The sequence below is a fragment of the Tachypleus tridentatus genome, chromosome 10 (assembly GCF_004210375.1).
Source record: "Tachypleus tridentatus isolate NWPU-2018 chromosome 10, ASM421037v1, whole genome shotgun sequence".
NCBI classification, from domain to species: Eukaryota; Metazoa; Arthropoda; class Merostomata; order Xiphosura; family Limulidae; genus Tachypleus; species Tachypleus tridentatus.
The window spans coordinates 22135852-22149290 of NC_134834.1; the positions used below are offsets into that span (position 1 = coordinate 22135852).

Consider the following 13439-nt stretch of genomic DNA (forward strand, 5'->3'; position numbering starts at 1 on the left):
GTATACGGCTTTACAACGCTAAAATCAGGGGTTCGATTTTCCTCGGTGGGCCCAGCAGATAGCCCGAGGTGGCTTTGCTGTGAGAGAAAGACATGATGGCAATTTTTATCCCCAAAATAGTGTTAACTTCCATTGTAGTAACACCGTGGAATATAGATAATTATTAAACAGCATTGTTTACACTAATTGCTAAAGGTAATATGACATGACGCTAAATATTCTTTAGTTGAGAGAATTTAATAACATTTAAAAAATGTCCTTTAAAGTTGGAAATGAATAATAGCCATTCACCCGTACGAGTCTTTGGAAGACTCGAGTTGTTAAATGTCTATTATGTGCCTGTATGTCCTTTAATTCTATAGTTTTGCAGCTTAAATCAGTCGTTTTTAATTCGTGATGACAAAAAGTATAAACTGCTCATTTTTAGCTGAAGCTATTGTAGTAGAAACTTTAGATCGATAGCTTACGTGATATTTCGCGTAATTAAATTTGGTCAAATTTGAGTCGTTTTTGTTGATTAACTTTGAACATATGGGTAATATTTAGACCAAATTTGAAAGAAAAAATCCATAAGCCTCCCCCAGTGGCTCAGCGGTATGTCTGCGGACTTAAACGCTAAAATCCGGGTTTCGATACCGGTGGTTGGTAGAGCACAGATAGACCATTATATAGCTTTGTGCTTAGTTCAAAACAAGTCCATAAAAGTAATGTTTTTGGTTTTTTTTCTATCAGTGTCCGCACTTTCGGTGTGAATAAAAAAACAAATTGGAGATTTGGTAATGGATTGTCTTGAAATTTGGTGAAGAACCCCATTCACAGAAAATACGTGATTCGGTTTACAACAGTCCGAGGTACAGAAAGGTGAGAAATCGCTGAACTGTTACTGTGTCCTGCAGGTTGTTTCTGCCGTACGATACACACTATATGCGTGTGTGTTTGCATATGATAAAATATTATTCAACGTTCGTTAAATGCTTAATTTTTTCCCTGTTGTTCGTTCATGTTTAGAAATCCAGGTTGCCGTCATTTTGTTTGTGATTGTCATATCTGTATGTTTAGTGACAGCTTGTAATTTTTTGAATAACTGGAATGTTCTAAAATTTATAATTACAACTTTTGTTGCCATAAAAATTGTGGAAACGGAATAATAATAATTTTCTAAGTAGCTATTCCAGAAAATAATCCCGAACAACAAATGTATGTCGTTTACCATCGTTAATCAGTATAGTCAAGGGCTTAGATCCTGGGGGTATGGTGCATACAATCATTCCCACCAAACAGTTTGGTCTGTTGAATTGTTTTATTACATCACAGGCCTACAAATTGTGTGTTTGTTCTTGTGATTCTCGTTTTCTTACCAATCGAATTACATAATTAGGCCTAGGTGTAGGCTTTTTCAGTGGTCGAAATGTACATCTTTAATATACGCGTGCTTCTAAGCTCTTCGATCTAAGCGATAGTTCGTAAGTATCAGTCAGTAGGCCTAAGTATACATGCAAGTATCGTGGTAACAAGATTACTCTGTGACTGCATGTTTACAGCTTTCAGGTTCACGTAATCGGAGATTACCAATTTGAGAATTGAACAGTCCATATAGGTGGTTGCAAAAATCACCCCCCTCCTTCCATCGAGTGTAAAAAGTATACGCCCCTGAGTTTTGTGTAAACACAAACTGAATTCCAGTGCTTGCATAAAAAAGTAGCGCGTGGAACAGTCAAGTTTCATATCCAATTTCTGAATAGGAGTCCCTTGACACACAAACCTGTTCGAGTAGTTTAGCAACAGAAATGATTTGATGAAATAAGTAACAACCGGAACGGCATTTCGGTTCGTTTCGCCTCAACTGCTGAATTCCTATGTGATGGTGTTATTTTTAATTTAATATAAACGGTAGCTAAGAAAAGTTTAATCGTTTTTCTTACTTTTGAACTTATTAACATCAATAGGAGTAATTTCAAACATCCTTAAACTTAAATGTTCCTTAACAGGGGGCGCTGTCTTCTATAGCATTTTACCAGAAATAGTCTATGTATGGGTTAGTTGTGGTCGAGAGCGCCGTGGAATGCGTTTCGTTGGTATAAAACGCGATCCGCATGTGCTTCGTGACTGTGTGTGTGCTCTGTGAGAGTAGCTGTCAAATCTAATTCATTCATTTGAAATATTTGTCGGTGAATGATGCTGAGAACTCAAATTCCCTCTAGTCACTCAATATACGAGGTCTGTTCAAAAAATACGCGGACTGACGTCATAAAACAAAATGTACTGTATTTAGAAGTTACAGGTCTGGGACCCCTTCAAAGTACTCTCCTCCCCAACGCACACACTTATCCCAACGGTGTTTCCACTTGTTGAAACAGTCCTGGTACGATTCTTTTGTAATGTCCTCCAGCTTCTTCGTCGCATTTGCCTTAATCTCGGGAATCGTCTCAAAACTTCTTCCTTTCAAGGGTCTTTTGAGTTTGGAGAACAAGAAAAAATCGCAAGGAGCAAGGTCAAGTGAGTAGAGGGGTGGGGAAGAACAGTGATCGAGTGTTTGGCCAAAAACTCACGAGTTCTGAGAGCTGAATTTCGCAGCAACGCGGTGCATCTTCAATTTTTCGGTCAAAATCTCGTAACAAGATCCAACTGATATCCCACACTCTTCAGCAAGCTCCCTGACAGTCAGACGTCAATTTGCTCGCACCAGGGTGTTGATTTTGTAGACGTGTGGGTCGTCAGTTGACGTGGAAGGACGTTCAGAACGCTCATCATCTTCAATGAACTGTCGACAATCCTTAAAAAGTTCATGCCACTTGAAACATGCCGTACGCTTCATAGCAACATCACCATAAGCCGTGTTAAGCATAGCAAAAGTTTCAGTCGCAGATTTTCCAAGTTTAACACAAAATTTCACAGCAAGTCGTTGCTCCTTCAGGTCATTCATTCTGAAATCCGCCAAACGAAAAAAACGCACTTCACTTAAAACCGCGTAGCTAATACACAAATGAAGATATCTGCAATCGGGAAATGGCGTCGTAATCAGCTGATCTGTGCGAACCTAGCGACACCAAGCGGATTCCCCTGGAACCAACTGGAGCCGCGCAATTCAAACAGTCCGCGTATTTTTTGAACAGCCCTCGTATATATATATACACTGCTGGCCAAAATCTTAAGGCCAAACAACATGAAGAAAAATATGCATTTTGCGTTGTTAGACTCAACCACTTATTTGAGTAGAGCTTCGAAAGATGAAAATAAGAAAAATGAAAATAAAAAAACATTTTAACATTTAATAGGAAAATGTGAACACTATGAAATTAGCCTAAATACTAACTGGTCAAAAGTTTAAGACCATACCAAAAAGAAGTCCTCAACAGGGTATGAAATGCCCAACAAGAGTTTTCAGTAGTGAGTAGCACGGCCGTCATTGCGAATAACTTCAAACATTCGCTTTGGCATGGTCGATATAAGCGTTTGCAGAAGGCTGGCTGGAATGTTATTCCAAGTGGTGAAGAAAATTTCGCTGGTGTTAAGCAGGAGGATTCGACGGGTTGTCTGGCAAGACACCAGTCGATCGTCGAACCAGATTAAGGCCCTTACGGGCGCAGAATGCAGCTTAAAAACAAAAAGACGGCATCTGCGAGAGAAAGGCTTTAAAAACCGTAAACGTCTTCAAAGGCCACGCCTCCTTCCACACCACGAAACAGCTCGGTTAAACTTTGCTGAGAAGCATCAAACATGGGACGTAGAAAAGTGGAAGAAGGTTTTGTTTCTGATGAGAAAATTTAATCTGGATGGCTCAGATGGCTTCCAACACTACTGACACGATAAGGATATCCAACCGGAGACATTTTGTACACGACACAGTGGAGGAGATTCCATCATGATCTGGGGTACTTTCTCCTTCCATGGAATAATGGAGCTTCAGGTTATACAGGGGCATCAAACAGCAGCTGGCTACACTGGCATGTTGGAGAGAGCATCCTTATTGACTGAAGGCCCTCGCTTGTGTGGAAATGACTGGATCTTTCAGCAGGACAATGCTGCAATCCAGAATGCCCGTAGGACAAAGGACTTTTTCGTGGCGAATAACGTGATTATTTTGGACCATCCAGCGTGTTCGTCCGAACTGAACTCCACTGAAAATGTTTAGAGACGGATGGCAAGGGAAGTCTATAGAAATAGACGTCAATTCCAAACAGTGCATGATCTTCGTGAAACCATCTTCACCACTTGGAATAACATTCCAGCCAGCCTTCTGCAAACGCTTATATCAACCATGCCAAAGCGAATGTTTGAAGTTATTCGCAATGACGGCCGTGCTACTCACTACTGAAAACTCTTGTTGGGCATTTCATACCCTGTTGAGGACTTCTTTTTGGCATGGTCTTAAACTTTTGACCAGTTAGTATTTAGGCTAATTTCATAGTGTTCACATTTTCCATATTAAATGCTAAAATGTTTTTAATTTTTATTTTCCCTTTTCTTATTTTCATCTTTCGAAGCTCTACTCAAATAAGTGGTTGAGTCTAACAACGCAAAATGCATATCTTTTCTTTATGTTCATTGGCCTTAAGATTTTGACCAGCAGTGTATATTCTTTTCATGGCCATGTGACTGGAGCAATTGCCTCTCAAGCTACGGGATCGAATCCCGCCCCTGGACACGCTCGCTCTTTCAGTCGTGGAGCTTTACTTTATAAACTCATAGGCAATTCCATTATTCGTTGGTAAAGGGTTGGAGGTGAATGGTGTTAACTGACCAACAGAATCTATGACTACTAAATCAGAGACGGTTAGTTTGAATGTTTTTTTGTGTGAAGGTCAAAAAAATTAGTTTAAAATTAGGCGCAACCGACTGAGTGCCTTTATGTAGCTCCTCAGTAAAGTTAACTCAACACTCCAAACGATGGTGAACGAAAAAAGACGCCATTTTGAAGTGCTTTTTTTTACACTATCAAATGTCTGTTCCTCAGTTTCTTGCAACATTAAATATTTCTCTCAACATATCTGTGTAACTACTTACAGCTTTCCTTTTAACACCAAGTCAGTGATCCACAGTCATTTTCACTACAAGGACACTACAAATGATGGCCATAAAGCCAAGAACTGGGCCTGAGTTCATTCAGGTTAATGATCCACATTTATTTTCTATACTAGGACACTACAAGTGATGGCCATAAACCTAAGAACTGGGACTGAGTTAATTCAGGTTAATGATCCTTGTTATTTTCAATACTAGGACACTACAAGTGATGGCCATAAAGCTAAGAACTGGGCCTGAGTTCATTCAGGTTAATGATCCACAGTTATTTTCTATACTAGGACACTACAAGTGATGGCCATAAAGCTAAGAACTGGGACTGAGTTAATTCAGGTTAATGATCCTTGTTATTTTCAATACTAGGACACTACAAGTGATGGCCATAAAGCTAAGAACTGGGACTGAGTTAATTCAGGTTAATGATCCTTGTTATTTTCAATACTAGGACACTACAAGTGATGACCATAAAGCCAAGAACTGGGACTGAGTTAATTCAGGTTAATGATCCACAGTTATTTTCTATACTAGAACACTACAAGTGATGGCCATAAAGCCAAGAACTGGGACTGAATTCATTCAGGTCAATGATCCACAGTTATTTTCTATACTAGGGCACTACAAGTGATGGCCATAAAGCCAAGAACTGGGACTGAGTTCATTCAGGTCAATGATCCACAGTTATTTTCTATACTAGAAAACTACAAGTGATGGCCATAAAGCCAAGAACTGGGCCTGAGTTCATTCAGGTCAGTGATCCACAGTTATTTTCTATACTAGAAAACTACAAGTGATGGCCATAAAGCCAAGAACTGGGCCTGAGTTCATTCAGGACTACATCATATACTGCAGAGTTTTGCCTTCTTTTCCAGTTTTTGTATCTTAATACGAACCATGAATCAGACAATTATATTTATATTTGATAATCAAAAGAATGTGAATATTATTATAATCTCTCACGAATTCTTGTCTACAAACAACATATTGTAATACGCCACTCAGAACACAAAGGCGAAATGAAATTATTTGCTGGTTACTTAAATTTTATACATTGTATAAATTATTTTCACTACAGTAGCCGGCAAGAGATGGCGCTACAATTCTTAATAACACGCTTTAGACATGGAAAACGATCAGTGGGCGTGCTGAGCTGGGGTACCTGAGGCTTGTAGCATTCCTGAGTGAGAAGTCATTCTGTCTTACACCTGTGACGAAGTGACCTGAAGTTTTGTACCTGACAGGCCGTAATTGTTTATGATACTTGGGAAAACTTAAGGGTTCCGACAGGTGAGTTAATATATTCATATTATATATGTAAGTCTGTTTAACACAGAATTGGGGTTACCAGTCGTTTTTGGTTCTTCTCATTATAAAACGTTTTAAATTCACGTCAGTTTAACTACAGTTGTTATGTGGCCGTCTTTTTACACGACAAACTAGTCAATTACCTATCTGTGTGTGTCTATATATATATATATATATATATATTACACTGTTTGTGATGCGTTTAAACATTAAGAATCATGTTGAGAAAGCTTAAAAAATTACGTTTCAGCCATAAATTAGGATTTTCGTGTTCAAATTAAGGTATAAGTCTGATGTTAAAATATTTCATTATATCCTATTGTATCAAAAATAAAACGACTAAGTTTCAGGTAGAACAAAAAGGAAATCTATCAGTCTTAACAGGTGGCGCTTGTTTAATTTTTTTTTTCACACAAATATTGTTTGAAGTTAAGCACAAAGCAACACAGTGGGCTATATGTGCCCTGCCCATCACGGGCTGTTCCACTGAAGGGGGGGTTAACATAAGTAAATATAAGCTCAGTAATCTAATGAAGGTCTCAGAAGGTTAAAGGTAAAAGATAGTGTTAATTATTTAAAACTTAAATAAAGTTATAGGAAGGGTTTAACAGGCGTAACAACCAATAGAAAATCTGCGGGGAAGATCATTCGTACTGAACTAGAATAAATCTTTAAGATGTAGAAACTAATTTAAAATACGTAGTTGAAACCAACAGCGAATTCAAGTGGAAGTTAGTTTCTGTTGTGTTGAAGTAGATCTGAAACCACTAACCAAACCAACCAGGTGAATAGTGTATTTGGTTTATGCTAGACTAAACCTAAAAAAGCTGGAAATGAACCAAATAATCCCGACACACATAAAAAAGCGGTTTTTCAACATTTTGTGCGAAAATTGAAATGACGTCACAATGTAACGAGAAACAAGTTACAGATCTGTGTCGTATCTCGTACTTAGAACGAATCCAAGCGTAGGTGGCTCGTATCATTGCAATGAAAACGTCTTTCAACAAGTCGTGAAGCAGCACAATAACTCAGAAACTTATGAAAGACACGCCCACTGTTCATTAAGAACAAAGCTACACCAGGGACGGCTAAATTCTTTAAGCGCGTGCGCAATTTCTCACCTGGACTGTTCTGAACTTAGGGGACCGAAACCATATGATCGGATAAAGTACGTTCAGCATATTTGTTTAGTTAATGTTTTAATTCCTAGTGTCTTCTGTAGGTCCTCAGTTAATTATATGGTTTTGAATAAATAGTTGAGATTAGATTTAAAGAAGGTTTCAGAACCGTCACTTGGCTGGCTGGTTTGTCATTTTGGCCAAAGGAAAATATGATTTTAAAAGAACAGAAGCCTAACAAAATACTTTTGTGGTCAGAATCAGGCCCACAGGTCATCAGTTGATCATCTATGATTTATGCTCTTCCTACAACGCATAGTTACATGGGTAGAGTGCTCGTGTGAGTCGTGGGTTAAAGTCCCCGTCTTACCAAACATACTCGCCCTGTCTGTCGTGGGGACGTTATAATTATATAGACAATCACACTATTTGTTGGTAAAGTAGTAGTCCAAGAGTTGGCGGTGGGTAATGATGACTAACTGCCTCCCTTTAGTCTTTCACTGCTAAATTAGGGAATCCTAGCGCAGATAACCCTCGTGTAGCTTCGGGGCAAAATTCGTAAAAAACCTTTCCACAACTCGTATCAAAACTCATTTATGAACTTTATATAAACATTCAAACACATCGCTTAGCCACTAGGGCGACACCTGCTTAATGTTCCAGTTAATTTCTTCATATTATTTAAGTTTTACAGAGTAGCTGTATGTCAGAGCTGCATTCCAGTTAATGGTGAATCATATTAATGGTTCGTTGAATTAGCATAACATGGGCAGTATTGTGTTCTAACAGTATATTACGCCAAACTGTAAAGTGAACCAACTAGCCGCAGAAATACGTACCAAGGAAAACATATTAAGATGGCGTCAGTCGTAAATTTCGCCCCATTGATTCTCGTTCGAATACATAGACGTTTCGTTTGAATGTCTAGCCACGCTGTGACGTAATCGTTTTAGGACCAAACTACGTGACCTAAGATTCGTTGGGCCTTAATATTTTATTTTCTAATGTCTTTTTTTTTTCTTCTTTAACCGCAAAAAGTTTCAGCAGGAAAAAATATTCAATTAAACGCACGTGATCTCACCTCTGGCGGCTTACCAATTATATTTTACTGTGTTGGGTAATAAAACAAGGACCGGAGTTTATCACAAACCACCAGGAATAGAGTTTAAACATTATAATCTCTGACCAATTTCAGCAACAACCCTCCCTTCCCCCAGTGGCTCAGCGGTAAGTATGATGCCTCGTAATGCTAAAAACCGGATTTCAACGACCCCTGGTAGGCGCAAAACAGACACTCCATTCCGTTTCTTTACTTTTAACAACAAGCAGAGAAACTTAATAACAGCGCCCCCCCTCCATGAAAATTGTTTATCGATATATACGGAGTTCAATTCGTGGGAAATTCACTGTATAAATTCCCATTTATGTTCGTACTCGTGTAGTACTTGCTATCAATGTTTCACACGCTGAAGATTATTTATTTGAGGATTTTCGTGCACAAATACATAAGAGTTACATACGCATAACCATCCCTACTTTTGAACTGAGAAGAAAAGCAATACCACACTCTGCAAGTTGTTGAGCTACACCTGTTGTCCTCCCCAAAGAGACACGAACCATAAATCCTCAGAGTCACAATCTGAACACTGGGGTTTGACCTCCACTCTTGATCCCTCAAAGGGACGCGAACCATAAACCCTCACATTCACAACCTGAACACTGGGAGTTGATCTCTACTCTTGACCCCTCCCCAAAGAGACGCGAACTTTAAACTCTCAGATTCTCAATCTGTTTGTTTGTTTCCATTTAAGAACAAAGCTGCACAATGGACTATCTGTCTCTGCCTTTCACGGGTATCGAAATTGTACATGTCAAACATTAAATTACGCAAGTTCCTCAAATAACCCGGTGTTTTCTTTCTGTTAAAGTTGTTCCATATTTTCCGGAAATTCTTATATGTTGCTTGTTAAGGTGGTTATTCTAGCAAAACGGATTTGAAGCGGAGATACGTTTTGTTGTTGTTGGGGGATTGACTATCACGAAGACGTTTACTCGTGAAATCACGGGCGATTTTGATTTGCTCAATCGCGAGCAATGAACGAGGGTTGAGAGTTTAAGACTTGTGAGGCACCAGACACAATAATTTAAAAACATTATTTGTTAATTAACAAACCATCACTGAGTAAGAAATCACATTTATGTTAATATAATAATAAGTTCGAAAATATAATATAATATAATATAATATAATATAATATAATATAATATAATATAATATAATATAATATAATATAATATAATATAATATAATGTAATATAATATAATATAATATAATATAATGTAATATAATATAATAATAAGTTCGAAAATAACGATTTATAAAAATAATGATTATTTATTTTTGATAGAACATACTATATGTTTTACAAAAGATGCTGCTAACTTTAAATCATCTTAACAAGTTGAAATATATATTTATTAGCAGTTCAGATACAAGATGTTAGGTGGCATGGGATTATTATTGTTAAGCCTTGTTAAGACGTTTTAACGAGTTCGGATTGTCATGGTACATTAATAAGAATTTGTGATCAAAAGTGAGATAAATGTATAATTCAAAACCGTAAAAGTAACTTTTAACTCATTGCGTGACCTTGTGCTTAACTAGAAACAATGTAACTCTTGAAAGAAAAACAAATTTATATCAATCATCCGTGTTCAAAACTTTCAATAAAATGGATACATTTGACTTTGAAATTCTAAACTTTCCATTTCCAAATGCAAATACTCCCCGGTGACATAGCGGCATGTCTGCAGACTTACAAGGCAATAAACCGGATTTCGATACCTGCGGTGAGCAGAACACGGATAGTAGCCCATTATTTAGGTTTTGTGTTTATCTTTAAACAAACAATTAACTGCCACATGACTTTAAATTTATACAGGATAACAGGGTCGTTGCCAGGTTGTCTGTTTACGTAATTTCAGGTTTCGTCCCATATACGTCTAACACACAGATCAGAAAAGACTAGATCAGAACTATAGAGTGCTGATCCAAAACATACAATCCTTCAGAATAAGAAAACCTTGAAGTACAAGGTAAGAGTTCGTATACAATAACATTTAAAGAAATGCCTGCTCACAGTCCAGACGACGTAGTCCAACTGAACATCTCTGAAACATTTTAAAACGTAACGTTGCAAAAAGTAACCTAACCAAATTGCGACAACTTTGCGAGGATCTATATAAAAATTGAAAGAAATGCCTGTTAATAGGTTTAAAAGTGCTAATTAAAAATAGAAAGAATTTTAGCAAACATTAATTATTCGATTTATGTTCTCAACTTGACTTCGTACTGTAATATAGAGTACGAATATAACACGTAAGTCAGGACAATTTTCAATAGCGACCTTTCATGAATGGCTGATCGTTGATACACTGCACTGAAACTTTTGATCATTATTGTATATTGGGATTTAACAAACAAAAGTTACTATAAAAAAAACACGTGCAAAATGCAGCGATTATTTATTAGGCCCCGGCATGGCCAGGTGGTTAAGGCGCTCGACTCGTAATCCGAGGGTCGTGGGTTCGAATCCCTGTCATACCAAACATGCTCGTCCTTTCACCCGTGGGGGCGTTATAATGTTACAGTCAATTCCACTATTCGTTGGTAAAAGAGTAGCCCAAGAGTTGGCGGTGGGTGGGGATGACTAGTTGCTTTCCCTCTAGTCTCACACTGCTAAATTATGGACGGCTAGCGCAGATAGCTCTCGTGTAGCTTTGCGCGAAATTCAAAACAAACCAAACTATGATATGTAATTCCCTCAAGACCAATGTTAAAACCGTGTATCGAAACATTTCTCAGAAAACCAAGGCCAGCGTATACACATTGTGGAAACAGTTTGAACTGGAGGCCCGCATTTTTTGATACCTCTCTAGCGTTAAGTCGCATACCTTGAATAAATTAGTGATATAAAAGAGGCTTTTTTCGCTTGTGAAAAGAAAAGCTAAAAAAATACATTTCAGCCCAAAGTAAACGTTAAATAATAATATTGAGAAAGATGTGGCGAAATAATAAAAACATGATTAAATAAAAAGAAATAAAACGATTGTACATAAAATAAAAAACAACAACAGTTTTATCTCACACAGAATGGCACAAACATCCGCTTGAAGTACATTGAATGGAAGAGTAATCTATCCGGGTAGTTGTGTTACACTATGGTTTTACTTTCGGTTTTTTTCTATACCTTTTCTTGTAAAATAATAGCTCCGCCCTCGGTGGCTCAGAGGGCTGCCTAAAGGCTTAAAAACGCTAAATATCACATAGATCACCGTGTAGCTTTGTGCTTTACTCCGAACAAACATATTTTTTGAAATGCTGCTTTCATTAAACATTTTGATTTTGACAAACCCTGTTATACCTTGTCTATGAATTCGTAATATAAAATTAAATTAGAACAAAATTAGTTAGAATTAAGTTAGAACAAAATTAATCCTTTTGTTAACTTGAAACGACTCAAAATTAAAATTAGATAAAATAATAAATAAATAAATATTGAAATTTTGATTAAATAAATTACTTCGTGTTTAATATAACCTGGCTTTAAACCCACACGTTTATTTCACCTCTTATTTATTACAGTTTTAGTATTGGGGAGAAATGGATGTTACACATATTCTCCTGTTTTGTTTATTGCACATAAAAGAACGTTCTGCTCCCACTTAGGTTTCTGGGAACGTTTAATAAATAATTAAAAAAACACCAGCATAACGAGTTTTATTGTTACATCCACTGTTTTGTGTACAAACCCCATCTTTCATACTTCTATCTTTTGTGTGTCTTGATTAATAGTTTCCTTGTTTTGTGTTCCAAACACAGGTATCTCAGGGTTTTCTCTTATTGAATCTCGATAAGAACATCTGGACGAGTTTCCTGTAAATCGATTGACATCTGTGTCAATATTCGAGTGTGTATCAGCAAGAAGAGGCGTTTACAGGGTAAGAATAAATCGTTTTGTGGTATTCATAAAGTTAACATTGCATGCGGGAAAATGTTCCTCAACAGGTACAAATTAACGATAAATGAAACCATAGTATTGCAACAAGAAATAGAAAATTATCTTCTCCAAAGTGTTTAATCGGGTGTGAATGAACAGTTTAAGGAATCAGACAGTCATGGTCCGAAACTTGTTATTTCAGCTCCATATTTGGTAATCCTTACCGTTCTCTGTAGAAATTCAACCAATTGTTAAGTTGGAATTTTGAAAGATGTGGAACTCCCTCTCGTGGTGCACTTTGATATATCAATCAGGAGATCAGAAACGCTAATGGCTTGACTCGTCAAGAGGCGAAACTCCATTCCGGACTTTACATCGTAAATTTAACATCTGGATACAACCCTATGACCACCCATAAGTCCCTCGCATTCTGGGTAATCGCCTCACGTAATAGTATCGTTAAACAAAGTAGAGAAACAGTGTTTAGACCGAGTTCGATCATTTTAAATATACATAAGAAACCTTTGTGACACATTTCAAGTATTTTATATCTTGTGTCACACCTGCTGCATCCAGAAGGAACGCCTTAAGACACACGCGAAATATTTAACAGAATTATGTGTAGGATTGCGAATTTCAGGGTAATCACCCAAACGTGTTTTCAACGAATCCTTTAATAATAACAATAAAAACATAATTCAAGTACGTATGCAGGGGAATGTTCGAGAAAGTGGGTTCGGTCGTATCTCCTATTTTTCGTGACATAAACATATGTTTATATAGTTATAGTACAGCTGCTTATGGTATTCAACGTTTGGGATATTTACAGATTTTGTGTGAACAGCTGTGCAATTGTTTAAGCTATATTTCAAGCAAAATTGCTTCCACATTTAACCTTTTAACAATTTTCTAGGGGAGGCATATGCCCTCAAAATCCATTAACAATAGCATATTTTTCACGCTGATTAGGCTGAGAAGGCTGTAATTGGGCCA

General features: G+C 37.3%; 1 protein-coding gene across 1 annotated transcript in view; it reads left to right on the forward strand.

The window, feature by feature from the left end:
* Nucleotides 1-6150: 6150 nt before the first annotated feature.
* Nucleotides 6151-13439, forward strand: part of LOC143228868 (ecotropic viral integration site 5 ortholog-like) — a 70009-nt gene continuing 62720 nt past the window's right edge. Inside the window, exons 1-2 of the mRNA XM_076460276.1 lie at nucleotides 6151-6306; nucleotides 12329-12447. The gene's annotated coding sequence lies outside the window, so the exon portion shown is untranslated. The remainder of the gene's footprint in view (nucleotides 6307-12328; nucleotides 12448-13439) is intronic.